Source organism: Protopterus annectens, chromosome 2.part2 (assembly GCF_019279795.1).
Source record: "Protopterus annectens isolate FY-2018-M chromosome 2.part2, PAN1.0, whole genome shotgun sequence".
In the NCBI taxonomy this organism is placed as follows: Eukaryota; Metazoa; Chordata; order Ceratodontiformes; family Protopteridae; genus Protopterus; species Protopterus annectens.
In genome coordinates this window covers 593,437,687-593,456,443 of record NC_056730.1, presented here as the reverse complement: position 1 = coordinate 593,456,443, position 18,757 = coordinate 593,437,687, and the positions used below count along the sequence as shown (strand labels likewise).

The window sequence follows — 18,757 nt, the reverse complement described above, 5'->3', positions numbered from 1 at the left end:
AAAAGGATGGACCCATTCAAGGCAATACTCAATGAAATTTTGAAGTTCTCCGAAAAATCACAGAGATGTTTCCAGGCATGTCAGCATATGGCAATGTCAGTTCTTGCTAGTCTACACATGCCATCTGCTGTGTTCAACAGTGTAGAGGCTCATTAGTAGTGGACTGCAAGACTGCAGACTCTGCTCTCATGGTCCCAGAGAGGGACTTGGAGAACTCTCTGGTCAAGTCCTTCTGAAACTCCATCAAGTGTGCAAGACAATTCAGTGCACATAAGGCAACTGCTGCAGATGTAAGTTCACTTTCCAAATCTGTATGAGGCAGGGAACCCTTATTCAGGGGACGCACAGAGCTCTCCTCTTAGTGCTCTTTCTTCACAGCTACCATCACCATGAAGGCATCAACTGCAGATCCTTGTGATGTCCACTTCATGGTGAAACCAGAAAATTGTTGGGCTTCTGGGGTATGGACTTCACCACATCCTGCTCGTTCCATGCTGTGACAAATGAGGTACTGCCAGGATGGCTAGCTTGAATTTTGTACATAATTATATGTAATTTGTGAATATCAACATGATTTATATAGAAGTGTGACAAAGGCAAATACTGTCAGCACAGCTATCTGAAAGTTTGTAAATAATTATACGGCACTGGTGAATACTGAAATGATTTTACATAAGATGCTTGTGTTACAAATGTATTAGAAATGTATATCATGTGTATATCTGTCTGCTCTGTACAGGTGTTTGCGTTGAGAAAAAGAAGTTATGTCTTACCATAACGTTCCATCTGTATTGTTGATCCTCATTCAGGCATTACGTGTGGGTATCGGTTCCGACCTCGGAACCGAGCCGTCCATCTTCCAAGCTTGCGTCAGCTACAAACTCTCAAGCTAAAACTCTTACCCAGAATTCCCCTCTCCCTGTTACCTCAGATTGAGTTTGCAAGTCAAAAGAAGGTAAAGGCTACCTCTGGTCAAATGACCTAAAAGAACCGGATGGTGAGATCCACTACAAGCTACAGGAGGGGGAAGGAGGGAGGGTCGTAATGATTGAACGAGGATCAACAATACAGATGGAACGTTATGGTAAGACATAACTTCTTTATCTGATATTGTTAATCCTCGTTCATTCCTTACGTGTGGGACAGAGTCCCCAGCTACCTCTGTTCCTGGGAGGCTCTCATGGAAGGACATTCCTGGGCACCATAGAACCAAAAGATGCTCTTCCCCTGGAGGCCAAATCCAATTTGTAATGATTGATGAAGGTATGAGGTGTAGCCCCAGGTTGCAGCTGCACAGATGTCATGTAAAGAGCCTCTGGCATGGAAGGCAGCAGAAGTTGCCACCGACCTTGTAGAATGAGCCTTTATGGTAGTAGGTAATGGAATATTACGTAGTGTATGAATGAAGGTCACACAGTCTTTCAACCATCTAGCAAATGTGAACTTAGCAACAGCAAATCCTAATCTAGGTCCAGAATAGGCCAAAAATAACTGGTCCGATTTACGAGAGGCCTTAATCCTGTTCAAGTAGAAGCGAATATGCCTGTGAATATCTAGGGTATGTAGGCAATACTCTCCTTTGTTTGAATAGTTGGGGAAGAAAACTGGCAATTCAATGGTTTGATTAATGGACATTTCAGAGATCACTTTTGGCAGAAAGGAAGGATTAGTTCTCAATGACACTATCTCTATGAAAAATCAAATACAGACTCTTGATGCATAAGGCTTGAAGCTCAGAGATGCATCTGGCAGAAGTAATGGCGACCAAAAACAAGGTTTTCCAATGACAAGTATTTGAGGTCGCAAGAAGAAGCTGGTTCGAAAGGTGGCATTGTCAAAGCTTGTAGGACTAATGACAGGTCCCATGGTTGAATAGGTTCTCTAAAAGGGGGTTTTAGATGATTCACACCTTTTATGAAGGTCTTGCATAATTTGTGTGACATGAGAGGAGTCTTGGACATCCTCATGGAAATTAGATATTGCAGCCAAATGAACTCTAATGGTAGAGGCCGATAGACCAGATTGAAATAGGTTGGCTAGATACTCCAGTACTATAGACACTGGTGCTGAAAAGGGATCTACCTGCTTTTCTTTCAGCCAAAAGGTTAATCTTTTCCACTTGCTTAGATAAGTAATTCTGGTGGAAGACTTATGAGATGCAATAAGAATATCACGTACTGGCAAAGAAAGATCATTCGGCCTGGCAATCAAGGGAATTGGAGGAGCCAAGCTGTGAGCTTCAGGCTGTCCAAGTTGGTGTGAATCAGATTCTGCGGATGGGAGATCAACCCCGGGGTTGGATGGAGAATCCACGGTTGATCTAGCAGGTGAGGCCAAAGGAAGGGATACCAAATCTGACGAGGCCAATATGGTGCTATGAGGATCACTTTGCTCTTCAACCGGCGGGCTTTCTTCAGAAACTGGGGAATGAGGGGGAGAGGTGGAAATGCATAAAGCAGACCGGAGGGCCAATCGTGGACTTGAGCGTCCCTGGGTGACTGTCCTGGAAGGGGAATCAGGGCGAAGTAGTTGCTGCATTTGTAGTTGGTCGGGGACGCAAAGAGGTCGCAGCAAGGAAGATCCCAGCGGTTGAAGATCTCCGCTGCTATCAAGGGATTCAGGGACCACTCGTGAGGTTGTAGAATGCACCTGCTGAGTCTGTCTGTTATCACGTTGGAACTCCTGGGAATGTGCGTTGCTACAAGAAAACGGTTGGTAGCTATCGCCCATTGCCATATCCTCATGGCCTCTTGACAGAGGGGGTAAGATTTGTTTCCGCCCTGTTTGCTGATGTACCAGACCACCGCCATGTTGTCTGATTGTATCTCAATAGTCCCAGATGGCAGCAGGGAATGGAATGCTTGCAATGCCAGAAGCACTGCTCTCAGCTCTAGAACATTTATATGCAGATGGGCCTCCAATTCGGACCAAGTACCTTGGACTGTCCGTCCCTGACATAGAACCCTCCACCCCATCAGGGAGGAGTCCGTGGTCACTGTAGCCTTGGGCTGTTGGGGGGAGAAGGGACGAGACCATTGTGACGGGTTGTGGGTCACCTACCAATTGAAATCCTATTTGCACCTGTGAGTTACCCGAATCTTGGCTGAAAGAGGATACTGAAAAGGATACCACTGGGTGAGCAGTAGCCATTGTAGAAGCCTCATGTGAAACCTGGCCAGGGGGACAATGGTAATGGAGGCTGCCATGGAACCCAACAGCTGTAGGACAGAGTGAGCTGTGGATTTCTCCCTTGAAAGGATAAATCAGTTGTTGCTTTATCCTTAGAATTCTGTGCTCTGGAATGGATGTTCTGCAATTCTTTGTATCCAAGATGAACCCTATGAATTCTGTGGACTGAGATGGGGTGAGATTGGATTTTTGCCAGTTTGCAGCGAGGAGAGAGTATGCCAGGGCTTCTTACAAGTCTGGTGAGGGCAGAGATGAGCCAGTCGTCTAGGTATGGAAACACCTGGAATCCTTGTAGTCGCAAGTGAGCTGTGATGACTGCCATGCACTTTGTGAACATTCTGGGGGCTGTAGAGTCTGCGAAGGGCAGTACTCTGAACTGGTAGTGACTGGCTCCCGCACGGAAGTGCAGATATCTTCTTGATGGCCTGTCCACTTTTATGTGGTAGTATGCATCTTTAAGATCTATCGAGCACATCCAATCGTCTTTTTCCAAAAGCGGGAGGATAAACTGTATTGTGACCATCCGGAATTTTTGTACTCTTACAAACTTGTTCAATACACTGAGATCCAAAATTGGTCTCCAGTCCCCAGTTTTCTTTGGCACCAAAAATAATCTTGAGTAGAATCCGGATCCTATCTGGTCTGGAGGGACTATTTGGATGACTTTTTCTTAGCAGCTTTGACATCTCTAATGCTGCTTCTTCCCTCTGACTGGCTGGAATGTCGGTTAAGTTTGTTGGGGGGGCAGGACAAAGATTGAATAGAATATGACAACCTCTGGTTATTATCCTTTGTACCCAAGAATCGGTGGCGATGGTTAGCCAAGCAGAAGGGTACAAAGAGAAACTACCCCCAACCACCTCCAGAGGAAAGCAGTTGGGCCTCATTTCAGGAGCATTGGTAGGATTGGCCAGGAAGAGAGTCCCTCGAACCCAGGTTATGCTGACCCCCTCTGCCCCAAAAAGGGAGTCTTCCCTGTGAGTTTCCCACTCTGCCTCTAGGGGAAAACTCAGCCTGTGTGTCACGAAAAGTACCTGGAGACTTTTTGTACCATATCTTCCCACTCTTCTGGTTTCTGGAAAAAGCCTGTTGAGGGGAAGAATAATGGACACCCTTGGCAGAAAGGGTCTTACCGTCTTGTTCACATCTGGCCAGTGTGCTTTTAACCTTGGGTCCAAACAATGAAAAGGCTTTGATGGGAGCGTTGAGAAAGGAAGCCTTGAAGGGTTCCGCGAAATTACATAAGCACATCCAGGCGTGTTGTCTCAGAACAACGCCTGAACTCGCCGCTCTAGCTGCTCCTTCTGATGCTTGAGATATCAGGCACATGGAGGAGTTAGATATCGATTCAATGGTGGCCAGCTGAGAGGCCACTTTGTCACGGACCTCATCAGACACGACACCAGCCAAAGTTTCAGAGAGCTCAGAAATTAAATATCTTTGAAGCCTGGTAAAGTGTGCCATATAATTCAGGGACCTGATTGCAAAGGTCGCTGATGCAAAAGTACGCTTCCCTATTCTGTCCAAAGCCCGGGACTCTCTGTTGGGCGGATGGACAGTCTGGCTTTCTTCTTCCGCCAGGTCCTTCTTGGTTGCGGCCGCCACCACCAGAGCATCTACAGGAAGACCTTTGGACCAATGATGGTCAGTAACAGGAGGGGACAAAATTTTATCTGGCCTCTGGGGAATGGCCTCAATGGTGTCAGGAGCCTTCCACGCACGCTGCACGATGATCCGGACCAGTTCCTCGGCAGGTGGAGTAACCCAGGAGGTAGGGGGCCTGGCGTGAAAGGTCTGCAGGAACACAGACTCTTCAGATGTCGGGTTCGAGGGCTGCCCAGTCACCTCTCTGTTTAAGAATTTCGAGAATATCGCCAAAGGATACCTCAGAGGGTGAGTGAGGGGACTCTTCCCCATCATCAAAGTCTTTGTCTTCAGTAAGGGACTCCTCTATGGAGTCCATGTGCTTCCTCTTGCAAGAGCTTTTTCGATGAACTTCCTCAGAGGGAGAAGCTGGGGAAGACAAAACAAAATGGGTTTCCTGTGGGAGTATATCCTGAGGCCTTTGCGCCCGGTGTCCGCCAGGAGTGACTTGTGTACATTGCGGTCCAGAGGAGGACTGGAAGATTGATAGCACAGTATCACCAGCCGATGCCAAAAGCCTTCTCCATTAGCTGGAAGCCCGGTCCACCTGAAGAGGGGTGAGTGTCCAGGACAGGGGTCACCCCTCCCCTAAGTGGCTCAGCCTGCCGACTCAGAGTCCCTGGATGGCTGTGAAACACCAAATTACGTACGCCACAGCTGACATCCTGGGTCGTAGCAAAACACTCCTGCCACGAAGGCAACTGCGGTTCCTTAGTGAGGTCCATAAAGGGAACCGTAGAGGGGGAAGACTGTGCTATATCAAGGGGCTTCAAAGGCAATGAAGGAGGAGAATAAGTAGGGGTCTTTGGCAAAGGGTGATCACCTCCCAAGGAAGGATAGGTCCAGGGGGCGGGATACCTCTGGCCAAAAGCACTTGATCCACAAGATGCAACACGTTGTGTTCAGAGAGGCTTCTAGTGGATTTCACGGACACGGCTGAGGGAGAGTCAGGTCTATCCACAGATGGGGCAAGCTCGGTGCCCACCTCACCGATCTGCACTGAAAACAATGGGGCTGTAAGGGACTGAACTACAGGTGTCTGCATAGAGGAAAGCATCGGTGCCAAAGTCATGGTCTGCACCAACGATAAGGTCGGTGCCAAAGTGGTTGTCGGCGCTAAGGCTGGAACCAAAAGAATCGGTGCCAATAACTGAATTGTCAGTGCTGAGAGGGTAGTCAGTGCCGGGTAAGTTGTCGGAGCAAATGTCGTAACAGTCTGCATCGACTGGATAGTCAGTGCCAGTGGAGAAGTCTGAACAGAGGAGCCCCTCGGTACAGATACAGTAAAGGACATGCTAGTCGGTGCCGAAAATCAGATGGCACAGACAGCCTCGGTGCTGAAGGTCTAGGCACCGAAAGCACTGGTGCCGAAGTCAGATCCGAAGTGGAAAGCTTAGCTTTCTTGGGTCTCGGTTGGTGAGAGTCCCCAAGCAGGGGGCGAATGAAGAAACTTGGCCTTTATATGTTCATCACTCTTTTTCTTATGGGATCTTGATGGGGTTGAAGCCTCCGGACCCAGAAATAGCCTCTGAAAAGGGAAATTTAAGTAGCCCCTTCAATAACAATTTATTTTTTCTCTCAATCAACATCCTGTTAGAGAAATTCTTACAAATTCCACAGGGCGGATAAACTGTTAAATGAGACACACCCAAGCAATAGACACACAGGGAATGTACATCTGAAGTAGGTAATTTAGGGCCACAATCTGAACATCTCTTAAATCCTGGACTACCTTTTTTTATCTGCCATGTTAGGAAAGAAGGAAAACCAGAAAAAATACCAGCAATGGTACAAGAAATACCCGAAGGTGAGGAGGAAAAGGGGTTTACCAACGATGGTAAAAAAAGAAAATATCTCGCGGTAAAGAGGAGGAAGGGGAATGAAAGATTCAAGAAGGGATAGTCGCTATATGCAATAAGGTAAGAGAAAACTATCTAGTAACTTTTCTGAGAGAAAAGGTTGTTTTAGATTAGTATGACAAAAAATATTGTACTTTGCTCCAGAGAAGTAGCTTGACACGACAAATGGCGATGCGGTAAACGAAATCTGGGATAACGGAGAGGGGAATTCTGGGTAAGAATTTTAGCTCGAGAGTTTGTAGCTGACGTGAGCTTGGAAGATGGCCGGCTTGGTTCCAAGGTCGGAACAGATATCCACACGTAAGAAATGAACGAGGATTAACAATATCAGATGATATTTTGCAGAGGGCTTGTGCTTGAAATGTATCCACAGTGTGCCCTGCTGGAGGAGAACAGAAACGTAAATGCACTATTGTAACTGTTTAAATGTATATATTTTAACAGTGGAAACTGGAATAACAGTTATGTACTCACCATAACGATCGATGTATGTGGTCCATCTCGCCTACATTCCTTACTCACGGGTTCGGAGCAGAGGATCGGCTCAGACTCGGCCAAACTTTCTAGCACGAAGTCTCTAATTGGCTGGGCTAACCCGGTAGCCCAGGGTGCACCTTGCCCTAGCCCCAGATCTTGTTTGCGATTATAACAATCATAACACTCATATCCCATACTCAATAAACACTGGAAGAAAATCCATCCAGATAGGGAAACAAATCACTGACCTTGAAGGGTCCACGGAGCCAAAAATTCTTCCAATTCCTCTAGGAAGGGGGCAGGTGGGAGAATGCGTAGAATGTGGCGAGATGGACCACATACATCGATCGTTATGGTGAGTACATAACTAACTGATGTTATGTGGTCCTATCTCTACATTCCTCATGGGACAGCGGCCCCAGCACCTCTATCCTGGGAGGCTCATAAGAAGATACTCCCGAGAACCATGGAACCAAAGGAAGCCCGGCCCCTAGAAGCCATGTCCAGCTTGTAATGAGTAATAAAAGTGTTGGGAGAAGCCCAAGTTGCCGCAGCACAAATCATCCAAGGAAAGTCTAGCATGGAAAGCTACTGACGTAGACATAGCCCTGGTAGAATGAGCCTTGACGGGAAAGGGTAAAGTTCTGTCTGCTGACAAGTAAATGAATGAAATACAGTCTCTGATCCATTTAGAAATAGTGCACTTGGAAATAGGACTACCTGCTCTGTTCTCTGAAAAGGACACAATTGATCAGATTTCCTAACTTGCTTCGTCCTATGTAAATAAAATCTCAGTTGTCTGTGCACATCCAACTGATGCAACCTGAACTCTCCTTTATTGGAAAAGTTCGGAAAAAACACTGGTAGCTCAATAGATCGATGAAGATTGACCGGGGATGACACCTTCGGGAGGAAGGACAGGTTAAGCCTGAGAGAGACTCTGTCCTTATGAAAGACCAAATATGGAGGTTTAATGGACAAGGCTTGAAGTTCTGATACCCTCCTGGCCAATGTAATGCCCATCAGAAAAGCCGTCTTCCAAGATAAGAATTTCATGTCGCAAGTGGCAGCCGGTTCAAAGGGTGGTGACGTAACAGCTTGTAGCACAAGGTTCAGGTCCCATGGCAGCACGGGCTCAGAAACTGGGGGACAAAGTAACCAAGCGCCTTTTAGAAAAGCTTTACAGAGCTTGTGGCCCCATAAGAGAGGGCTCATAAAATGTGTGAAAATTGGAAATTGCGGCCAACTGTACTTTAATGGTAGCGGGCGCGGAGCCCTGACGGAACAACATGGCTAAAAAATCCAAGACCGATGGAATAGGGGCTGTGAAGGGATCCAACCCTTGGGCCTGAGCCCAAATGGAGACTCTCCTCCATTTGCTGGAATAAATCTTCCTGGTGGAAGACTTATGAGAAGACGATGAGATGTGCACCACTTCAGGAGAAAAGGAATGTAGCCTGACTTGTTAACTTTTTCTGACCTCGGACTGAGGCAAGAAAAGGTTCCCCAATGGGGTACTTAGCTTTGAAGACTTCGGACTGAAATTAGATTCGAAAATCTCAGGTGTCGGCCAACCGGCACTTGCGAACTGCTTCTGCTTCGGGCACCGCGTGGCAAGAAAGACTGGAGAAAATGGCGTCGGATGCATCTTATATACCCCTGGCGCACTGACGTCAGGGAAGAAGCGACAACAACCGACGCTGGACCAAGACTTTGGAATTCAGGCAGACTGCGGGGCCGCCTGATGACAGGATAACCCAAGTGTGATGACTGCAGCAGGGTAACACGATGAACATCCATACTTGTCGAGGCCAGTGTGGAGCAATAAGAATCATCCTGCTTCCCACGGATATGGATTTCTGTATCACTCCTGGCAACAGAGGAAACGGAGGGAAAGCATAGACCAGACCCGGGGGGGGGGGGGGCAATAGTGAGCTAGAGCGTCCCTGGGTGACTCCCCCTGTGGGAGGATCAGAGTGAAGTACTTGCTGCATTTGGCATTGAGGGGGCTGGTGAAGAGATCGCAGCAAGGCTGACCCCACTTTTTGAATATCTGAACCGCCACTCGGTTGTTCAGGGACCACTCCTGAGGCATCAGAATAGCTCTGCTTAGCCTGTCCGCTATCACGTTGGACCTCCCTGGAATGTGAGTTGCCACTAGAAACCGTTGGGAAGACACTGCCCACTGCCACACTCGCATGGCCTCTCTGCAGAGGGGGTAAGATTTGGTTCCCCCCTGCTTGTTCAGGTACCACACCACGGACATGTTGTTTGAATGAATTGCAATCACTCCCAGAGGTAGAAAGTCCTGGAGTGCTCGCAACGCCAGAAACACCGCTCTCATCTCCAGAACACTGATGTGCAAGTGTACCTCGTGGTCTTGCCAGGTGCCTTGGACTGTCCTGCCGAGATAATGCCCCCCCCCCCCACCCCATCTGGGAGGCGTCTGTGGTCACCGTGGCCACTGGAGACATAGGAACCAAGCTCCTCCCTCTGTCCAGATTGGAGGAGCGTAGCCACCAGAGGAGGTCCTGTTTGCATCGCGCCATGAGAAGTATAAAGTGGGAAAGAGGAAGCTTTTGAAAGGACCACTGAACCGACAGGAGCCAGCATGTGTAACCTGGCCAGGGGTACCAGCAGGATGGTGGAGGCCATGGATCCCAAAAGCTGAAGAAAGTACAGTTTTGTACCTACCATAAATGTAGATGTTCGAGTGTATACCCTGCTGCAGTCATCACACTTGAGTTATCCTGCAGTCAGGCGGTCCCGCAGTCGGCCCGAATTCCAAAGTCTTGGTCCGGCGTCGGTTGCTGTTGCTTCTTCCCTGACGTCAGAGCGCCAAGGGTATTATCAGAGGCATCCGACACCATTTTCTTCAGTTTTTCTTGCCCCAGATGTCAGGTACCCCTAATAGGTAGGTAAAAAAAATAAATAAATAATATTAATATATATATATATATATATATATATATATATATATATATATATACACACATACACACTTATACATATGGCTATATGGAAAAATAAAACAAAAGCCTTAGGCACAAGTAAATACACCACAGAGGTAGTATAGAATAGAGTGGTAGAGATAAGTTCAGCTAGTTCAGAAGGGATGGAGGGAGGGTAACCTGGACTGCAGCAGGGTATACACTAGAGCATCTACATTTATGGTAGGTACAAAACTGTATTATGGTCATCGTGTTACCCTGCTGCAGTCATCACACTTGGGTAGAATCCCAAAGCTAAGGATGGGAGGTGGAGTCAAACAGGTTTAGAGGAGGCTAGAAGGCCCTGCAAAACTGCAGTGGCGAAGCCAGCTCTAGTCTTAGAGTAAAGTGGTAATGTTTGGTGAAGGTGTGTACTGAACTCCAAGTTGCAGCTTCCAGAATATCCTTGGTTGGCACCCCCCTGAGGAAGGCTGCAGATGTAGCTGCTGCCCTGGTAGAGTGGGGCCTTATGGTAGCAGGAACTGGTTTTCCATGGTGGGTGTAGCAAAAACGTATGCAATGTCCTATCCATTTGGAAATGGTCTGTTTTGAGATGGCCTTTCCTTGTGATGCTGTAGCATAGGATACAAAAAGCTGGTCAGATTTTCTGAAAACCTTAGTTTTATCCAAGTAGTAACGTAGCTGCCTGTGAATGTCCAAGGAATGCAGGAGTCTTTCTCCTTTTGTTCTGTGGATTTGGAAAGAAGGTGGGTAAATGGATGGTTTGATTTAGAGCCACACTGGATACCACCTTAGGCATAAAGGAGTCGTTAGTTCATAAAGAAACTCTGTTTTGATGAAAAATGAGGAAAGACTCTACTGCCATTAGTGCCTGAAGCTCTGAAACTCTTCTAGCTGAAGTAATTGCTAGCAGCAGGGCAGTCTTCCATGATATAAACTTTAAGTCAGCTGAGAAGGCTGGCTCAAAAGGAGGTAGCGTGAGTTTTTCCAGAACAAAGTTGAGGTCCCAAGTAGGTGTTGGTGCTCTCCTGGGAGGCCTAATGTTTTTGGCCCCTCTGAGAGACTGCCTTAGGAGTGGATGTGAAAATAAGGGAGGTTCCGTATTGTAGTGAGCAGAAATAGCTGAGGCGTGGATTTTAATAGATGAAAAAGAAAGCCCTTTGTGTAACATCTCAGTTAAGTATTGCAGAATCTGAGGTATGTCAGGCTGAAGGGTATTTTGGCCTTTAGCTTGGTTCCAGGCGCAAAACCTTTTCCATTTGTCTGAGTAGGCTTTCCTGGTGCTGGGCCTCCTGGCCTCCAGAATAACATCCATAACAGCTTGTGAGAGAGGAGCTGGCTGATTGCTTAGATGATCTGCCATGCAGCCAAGTTTAAGGTTTTGAGCTGGCTTTGTAGAATCTGATTGTCTTGCTGTGTGAGCAGGTGGGTAATTTGTGGTAGAATCCATGGTGGGCCCTGGGCCATATTCCTTAATAGTGGGTACCAGTGCTGGTGTGGCCAGTCTGGGGCAATGAGTATCATTCAGGGTCTCTCCATCCTGACTTTCAGTAGCACCTTTGTGAGAAGGGGTAATGGAGGAAAGGCATATACTGTTAGCATTTTCCAACTGAATGAGAGTGCTTCCACTTTCCAAGCTTGATGGTGGAACAGTCCTTGTGCAAAATTTTGTTAGCTGATAGTTTTGAGGGCTGGCAAACAGGTCTATGTCTGGCAGCCCCCATTTTTGAGCTATCATTGCGAATACTTGTGGATCCAGTTTCCACTCGTGGGGATCCATGATGTTTCTGCTTAGGTCGTCTGCCAATGTGTTCTTTTTTCCTGGCGGTAATTGAGCTTGTAATTGAACTTGGTAAGCCAGTGCTGTGTTCCACAAGGTCATTGCTTGTCTGCATAGAGGGTAGGAATGTGTGCCCCCCTTGTTTATGTACCACATTACTGTGGTGTTGTCTGACCTTATGATAAGCTGTCCTGGATGTAAGAGGTCCTTGAAGGCTGTCAGAGCATTTTGTACAGCTAGCATTTCTTTTTGATTGATGTGCAGATTCCTTTGATCTGCAGTCCATATGCCTTGAACGCACCGTCCTGCCATGTGTGCCCCCAGGGCATAGTCCGATGCATCTGTTGTCATAGTTTGCCTGGCTGGGGGTAGGGTGAAAGGCTGCCCCTTGTTGAGGTGACATGCCTGTGACCACCACAGAAACTCCTGTTGAAGGCAGGGAATGAGAGGTATAATTGTTTCCAAGCTGTGGCTGTGTTGAGTCCATATGCTTTTTAGGTACCATTGTAATTTCCTCATATGCAGTTTTGCAAATGGTATTAGTAGTATGCAAGATGCCATGAAGCCCAAGGCCTGTAGAATTTTTCTCGCAGGGAGTTGGGTCTTTGTTGCCATTGTTCTGAAGTATTGAGTTAATTGTAGCTGTTTGTCTGGTGTCAGATAAGCCATCTGGGCCGTTGTATTCAAGCTGGCACCCAGGAATGTCATATTTTGTGAGGGCACTAGTTTTGATTTCTTTTCGTTTACTGTGTACCCTAGGCAACTTACAAGATGTTTTACAAAAGCCAGGTGTTGTAAGAGAATGTCCTTGCTTTCTGCTCGGATGAGACAGTCGTCCAGGTATGGGTATATTTGAATTCCTCTTTGTCTGCAGTATGCAATTACTGGTGCCAGGCATTATGGGTTGAACCTGCAATGAAACGGAGGTATCTTCTGCAATTTTGTCTGATAGGGACATGCAGGTATGCCTCCTTGAGGTCCAATGTTACTAGCCAAGCTTTCTTGCCCAACATGGGAAGAAGCTGCTGTAGTGTTAGCATCTTGAATTTGGGTACTTGCAAGAAGGTGTTTAAAATTGAAAGGTCCAGAATGGGTCTCCAAGCATTGTCCTTTCTGGGGACTAGAAAGAGTCTTGAGTAAAATCCTTGGCCTTGCTCCTGTGTAGGTACCAGTTGAATGGCTCTCATGTCCATGAGAGCTGTAATTTGTTTTTGTGCCTCTGCCCATTGATTTTGTGGCAGGTTTGGCATTCCTTTTATCCTTGGCAAGGTGTGGAAATGGAATTTGTATCCGTGTGAGATAATGTCTAGGACCCATTTGTCCTTTGTGATGATGCGCCAGTTGTCTGCAAAAAGTGCTAATTTTCCTCCCAAGGGAGCTGCCAAGAGAGTTTTGCTTGGCAAGTTTGAGGTTTAAGTCATTGTGTTTGCCTTCTAGTAGCTTGGGACCTGTCTTCTCCTCCCTTCTGTGCTGCAGTGCCCCATTGGCGAGGTTTGTAAGGGATTTGTGCTTGTCCTCTGCCCCTTGGGCGCCTGTATTTACCCCTCTGTGGTCTGTCAGAAGCTGGAAAGGACCAATTTTTTGTTGGCCAATTTCTGCTGAAGCGTGGGGGCTGTACCTGTAAGAAATCTTTGACCGTCTGCATAGATTTTGCCTTATCCTCCATTTTCTTTAAAACCTCCTCTGCTTTAACCCCATATGAGACATCCTGCTGTAAGGGTGCATCCAGTAACTTTGCTTTAACATGATCAGGCAGAGATTGTTCCTTTAACCAAGCATGCCTACGTATAACAGACCCAGTAACAGCTGCTCTAGAGGAAGCTTCCAAGGCATCAAAACCACATTGTAAAGTATGTTTGCCCACCTGTTCAGCTGCATGCAACAGATCTTGCATTTCCTTGAATTCACACTGTTGAGGGTGCGTGCCCATCTTTTGTTTTATTTGAGACATTAGGAATTGCTGGTATTTAAGCATGTGAAATTGACAATTTAGTGCTCTCACAGCTAGAGTAGCTGAGGTGTAAACCTTCTTCCCCCACCTATCTAGAGCTCTGGAGTCCCTTTCTGAGGGTACAGGATTTTTAGCCATAGAAGCCTTAGCCCCTTTGGGACCCTGGGAGATTGTCTCTGGATCAACAACAGGGCTTTTGTATAGGAATTTGTGCGAGTCAGGCACTCTATAGTATCTATCTGGTTTGGCTGGAGCAGGAGGCAGAGAATCTGGATTTAGACTAGATTCTAAGAAAACATCATCCACAATGTCCAAAACTAGGGGGATAGCAAGTGGTCTGTGCTGGGGGAGTAAAAGAAACTCTCGGAGCCTTTTCTTTGAGTCGGAGTAGTCCTGACCTTCCCAGTGGAAATGTTCCCTCATGGTATGTAAGGTTTCCCCAAAGGAATAATCTTCAGGGGGAGAAGCTGAGGGAATGGAGTCTTCAGCATCAGAATCTTCATAAGGGGGAAAGGAGTAATCCTGTTCCTCAGAGGAGCCTGAGGAAACAGACACTATCAGAGGAGGCATAATCCTCCTCTTGTCTAGGCCTTTTGTCGGGGGGGGGGGGGTTGGGAACCCCTGATCAAAGAAAATCAAATCTTCAGCCATTTTAAGCATCTGTTTCTTTGGCATAAGGCCTTGACCTGGAGACTGAAGTGTAGGCTTTTTTGGTTTTAGAGGAGTCTTAAGCTTAGCATAAGATTTTATGGTGAGAGTAGTCTGTCTGAAGACACCTTCAGAAACCGAAGGTGTTTCCTACAGCACCGGATTCCCCTACTGCAATGTCGTCGGTAGGGCCTAAAGAAAATAGCTGCATCGGCCTAGAACTCTCTGCTGGGGGATCCGAAGCGGTCTGGGGATCCAATTCAGTGGTAGCCAGGGGCTGTGTAGGCGCCTCACTGAAAACCAGAGAACCGGCGACCGGCCCAGTCGAGGCCTCGGAGTCTGGCTTGGATCTAGGCTGCCTGTCTTTATCTTTGCGTTTTTTATGCACGCCGGTAGTCGGTTGCTCCAACGGCATAGTATAATTAAATTTTCTACCTAAGTAGTGTCGTGCAAAATCAAAGCGTCGCTTTATAGTTCGCTTATTGAACCTAGCACAAAACCGACCAGTGACGTCGTGGTCGGGGGCCTAGGCAAGGTATACAAAAATAATGAAAGTCCTTATGAGGTATTTGCTTCCCACAAGAAATGCAATTGTTAACTTTTTCTGACATTGGACTGAGGCAAGAAAAGGTTCCCCAATGGGGTACTTAGCTTTGAATACTTCGGACTGAAACTCGATTCGAAAATCTCAGGTGTCGGCCGACCGGCACTTAAAAACTGCTTCTGCTTCGGGCACCGTGCGGCAAGAAAGACTGAAGAAAATGGCGTTGGATGCCTCTGATATACCCCTGGCGCTCTGACGTCAGGGAAGAAGCGACAGCAACCGACGCCGGACCAAGACTTTGGAATTTGGGCAGACTGCGGGACCGCCTGATGGCAGGATATCCTAAGTGTGATGACTGCAGCAGGGTAACACGATGAACATCTAACCTGGCCTGAACTTTTCTGAGGGGCAACAGTGTGTGGATCTGAGACTGCAACACCCTTATCCTGTCCTGTGGCAGAAAGGCGTATTTGAATAGAGTTTAGCTCTGCGCCTATAAAAACAACACGCTGTGAGGGCTGCAAGGCATACTTTTCCCAGTTCAAAGTAATTCCTAGACGTTGGCAAAGTGAGATGGTCGTCTCCCTGGCTTGAATGAGCAGATGCCTGGTGGGGGCGGCGAGAAGCCAGTCGTCCAGATATGGAAACACCTGGAATCCTAGACGTCTCAGGTGAGCCGTTCACCACTGCCAAGCACTTGGTAAACACCCTGGGGGCTGTGGTGAGACCAAAGGGCAGGGCACGAAACTGGAAGTGACTGGCTCCTAGTCAGAAGCGTAAATGACTCCTGGATGCCTTTTCCATTTTGATGTGGTAGTAGGCATCCTTGATCGATGGAGCACATCCATACTCCTTTCTCCAGCAGTGGAAAAATGGACTGAAGTGTGACCATTCGGAACTTGGACTTCAGAACGTAGTGATCGAGTCTACTGAGATCCAGAATGGGTCTCAGGTCCCCTGTTCTTTTCAACACCAAAAAGAGTTGTAAGTTCCTGATCCGACATGGTTTGAGGGGACTGGCTGGATGACTCCTTTTTCTAGCAGCTTTGCCACTTCTAGTGCGGTAACTATTCGAAGCACCCAACGATCCTGGGTGATGCTCTCCTAAGCTTCCGGATGCAACAAAATTCGGCCCCCAACTGGCTCCGGAATAGCACAGTCGGGCAACACCTCAGGAATGCTGGAAGGAAGAGCCGCGAAAGGAATCGCGGTCTCCCGAGTTGCGGGGACCCCCTCTGCCTCTAGGACGGCATCTTCCAGAATAATTCCCACCTCCTCTGCCTCTGGAGGGGGACTCACCTTGAGCCTTGGGAAAGGACCTCTGAGACTTTTTAAACCACATTTCCCCCCTCTCTGAGCCTTGGGGTAAGGCCTAGAAAGGAGAGAAAAATGGGCCCCTACGGCAGATAGGGTCTTTCCCTCCTGTTCGCATCTGGTGAGAGTGTCTTTCACTTTGGGTCCGAGAAAAGAGGACCCATCAAAGGGTGGGTCAGTGAAGGAAGACTTAAAGGCCTCCGCAAAATGACACAGGCGCATCCAGGCTTGCCTTCTGAGAGCTACACCTGAGCTAGCTGCCCTACTCGCCTCTTCGGCTGCATACGATATGAGCCTCATGGACGAGTTGACAATGGACCCTAGGGTAGACAACTGGGCGTTAACCATCTGCGCTACCGCCTCAGGCATGTTACCCATCAGAGTATCTCCTAGCTCCTTCAGGAGATCTCTTTGGAGCAGAGTGAAATGACAGAGGTAATTAAACGACCGTAAGGTGAAGGTCGCCGAAGACAGGGTACGCTTCCCATACCGGTCCATACTCCTGGACTCCTAGTTAGGAGGGTGGACTGAAGAAGAAGCCTCTGCAGCTTCCTGCTGAGTGGCTGCCGCCACCACCAAGGCATCTACCGAAACCCCTTTGGTAAGGAACTCTTTGCCTGGGGGAGCAGACAAGAACTTGTTTGGACGTCTGGGCACCGGTTCCACGGAATCAGGGTTCTCCCACACCCTTCGACAAACCAAGTCTAGGAGTTCGAAGGGTGGAGACACCCAGGAGGCGGAGGGTTGAGCTCCGAAGGCCTTGAGGAATACAGACTCCTCCTCAGAGGGGGTCTTGGAGGGCCAGTCGCCTCTGTCTCAAAATCTCCAGGATGTCTGAGAAAGAGACATCATCGGAGGACGACTTGGGGGACCCCCTCTGATTCCTCGAGGTCGGTATCGGAAGTGAGTGACTCGTCCTGGGAGTCTATGTGCTTCCTCTTGCACGACTTCTTACTGGGAGGCTCCTCAGGCACCAACTGAGGGGCCCTCAGAAAGTAGGAGACCGCTCAAGGGGATATCCCGAGACCTTCGGGCTCCGCCGTCCATGGAGAGGGGGGCATCAGAGGCTCTAGCCGGGGTGTAAGGGGACGGAGTGACCGAACCAGGTGATGTACCCGACGACCTGGCCAGGGCGCTCCTCATGGCTTCGAAGGCTGGTCCCCCCGGATCAGAGGACCGACCAGTCTCCGAGACCACGATCGGTGTCGAGATTCTCCGAGCCGAAGCACCGAGAGGGAGGCTCGGAACAGACAGGAGTCCAGAGGCATCCTCCTCTGGTCCAACTGAGGAAACCTGAGTGCCGAAACCAGAGGACGGAGTCGACCTGATAGGAGCCAAAGCCGGCTCAGATAGACTCGCCTGGGGTATCGGAGCAGACACCAGAACATCACTCTGTGCGGGGCCCTCCGGCTCCGACGACATGGGTGTTCAGAGGAGGAATCATCGAAACAAGCATGGGAACCGGCTCCTGAGCTGACTGGGTCGGAGCCAAAAACAATTTTGCTAACACCGGCGACTGTAGGAGCCTCTGAACCACCCTATCCACATCCAAATCAGACAGCCTAGAGGATTTGGAAGAAATAGAGAGTGATCTAGATCTCCTGACTGGAGACTCATGCCTGACACTGGGTGACCTGCTCCGAAGAGGTTCCAATAATATTGGAGCCGAGGTCAACCCCAGTACAACAGATACCTCCTGCGGCCCCGAGGACAATGGAGCCGAGGATGTAGTGCCCATTTCCGAGACCTTCTCCTTCGGCCCAGAGGACAGAGGAGCCGAGGAGGAAGTATCCAATTTACAAACCTTCTCCAATGGCTCCGAAGAAGCAGACTGAGCCGGAGATCTTTTTTTGTCCTTAGAAGGCTTAGACTTGGTACTAGAAGGCAGGGACGACTCCAATGCCTCTTCAAAGGAGGGCTTGATCAGACCCTTCACAGTCAGTTTGTTTTTACGTTCCTGCAGTACCCTAGGGCTAAACACATGACAGAAACTGCAGGACTCTTGCAAGTGAATAACCCCAAGACAATACACACAAATAGAGTGCCCATCTGTGATGGACATTTTATGGCCACATTTAGTACACTACTTAAACCCGGAGGGTTTATGTTTCTTCAGTTCTTTCGACATGGCAAGCAACTGCGCCACACACAACCGACAGAGTAAAACACTAAGGGAGGACGGGAAGACCGACAAACACTTGAATGACAAGGAAACTCTACCTTAAACGCTTCCTAAAACAAATTGTTAACCACTAACACAACAGCAAATCACAACCAGGAGGACACAGGAGAGAACTAGGTCCTCTAACTTAAATGGGCCTAGCCCGCGAAACAGTAGGGATACCACAAACAACTAAACTCTCAGCCTCACGCAACAACTAATCAAGCACGAAAAATAGC

General features: G+C 48.2%; 1 protein-coding gene across 2 annotated transcripts in view; it reads right to left on the bottom strand.

Moving 5' to 3' along the window:
• Window positions 1–18,757, bottom strand: part of CCT7 (chaperonin containing TCP1 subunit 7) — a 1,331,840-nt gene that overhangs the window by 42,665 nt on the left and 1,270,418 nt on the right. The window lies entirely within an intron of this gene.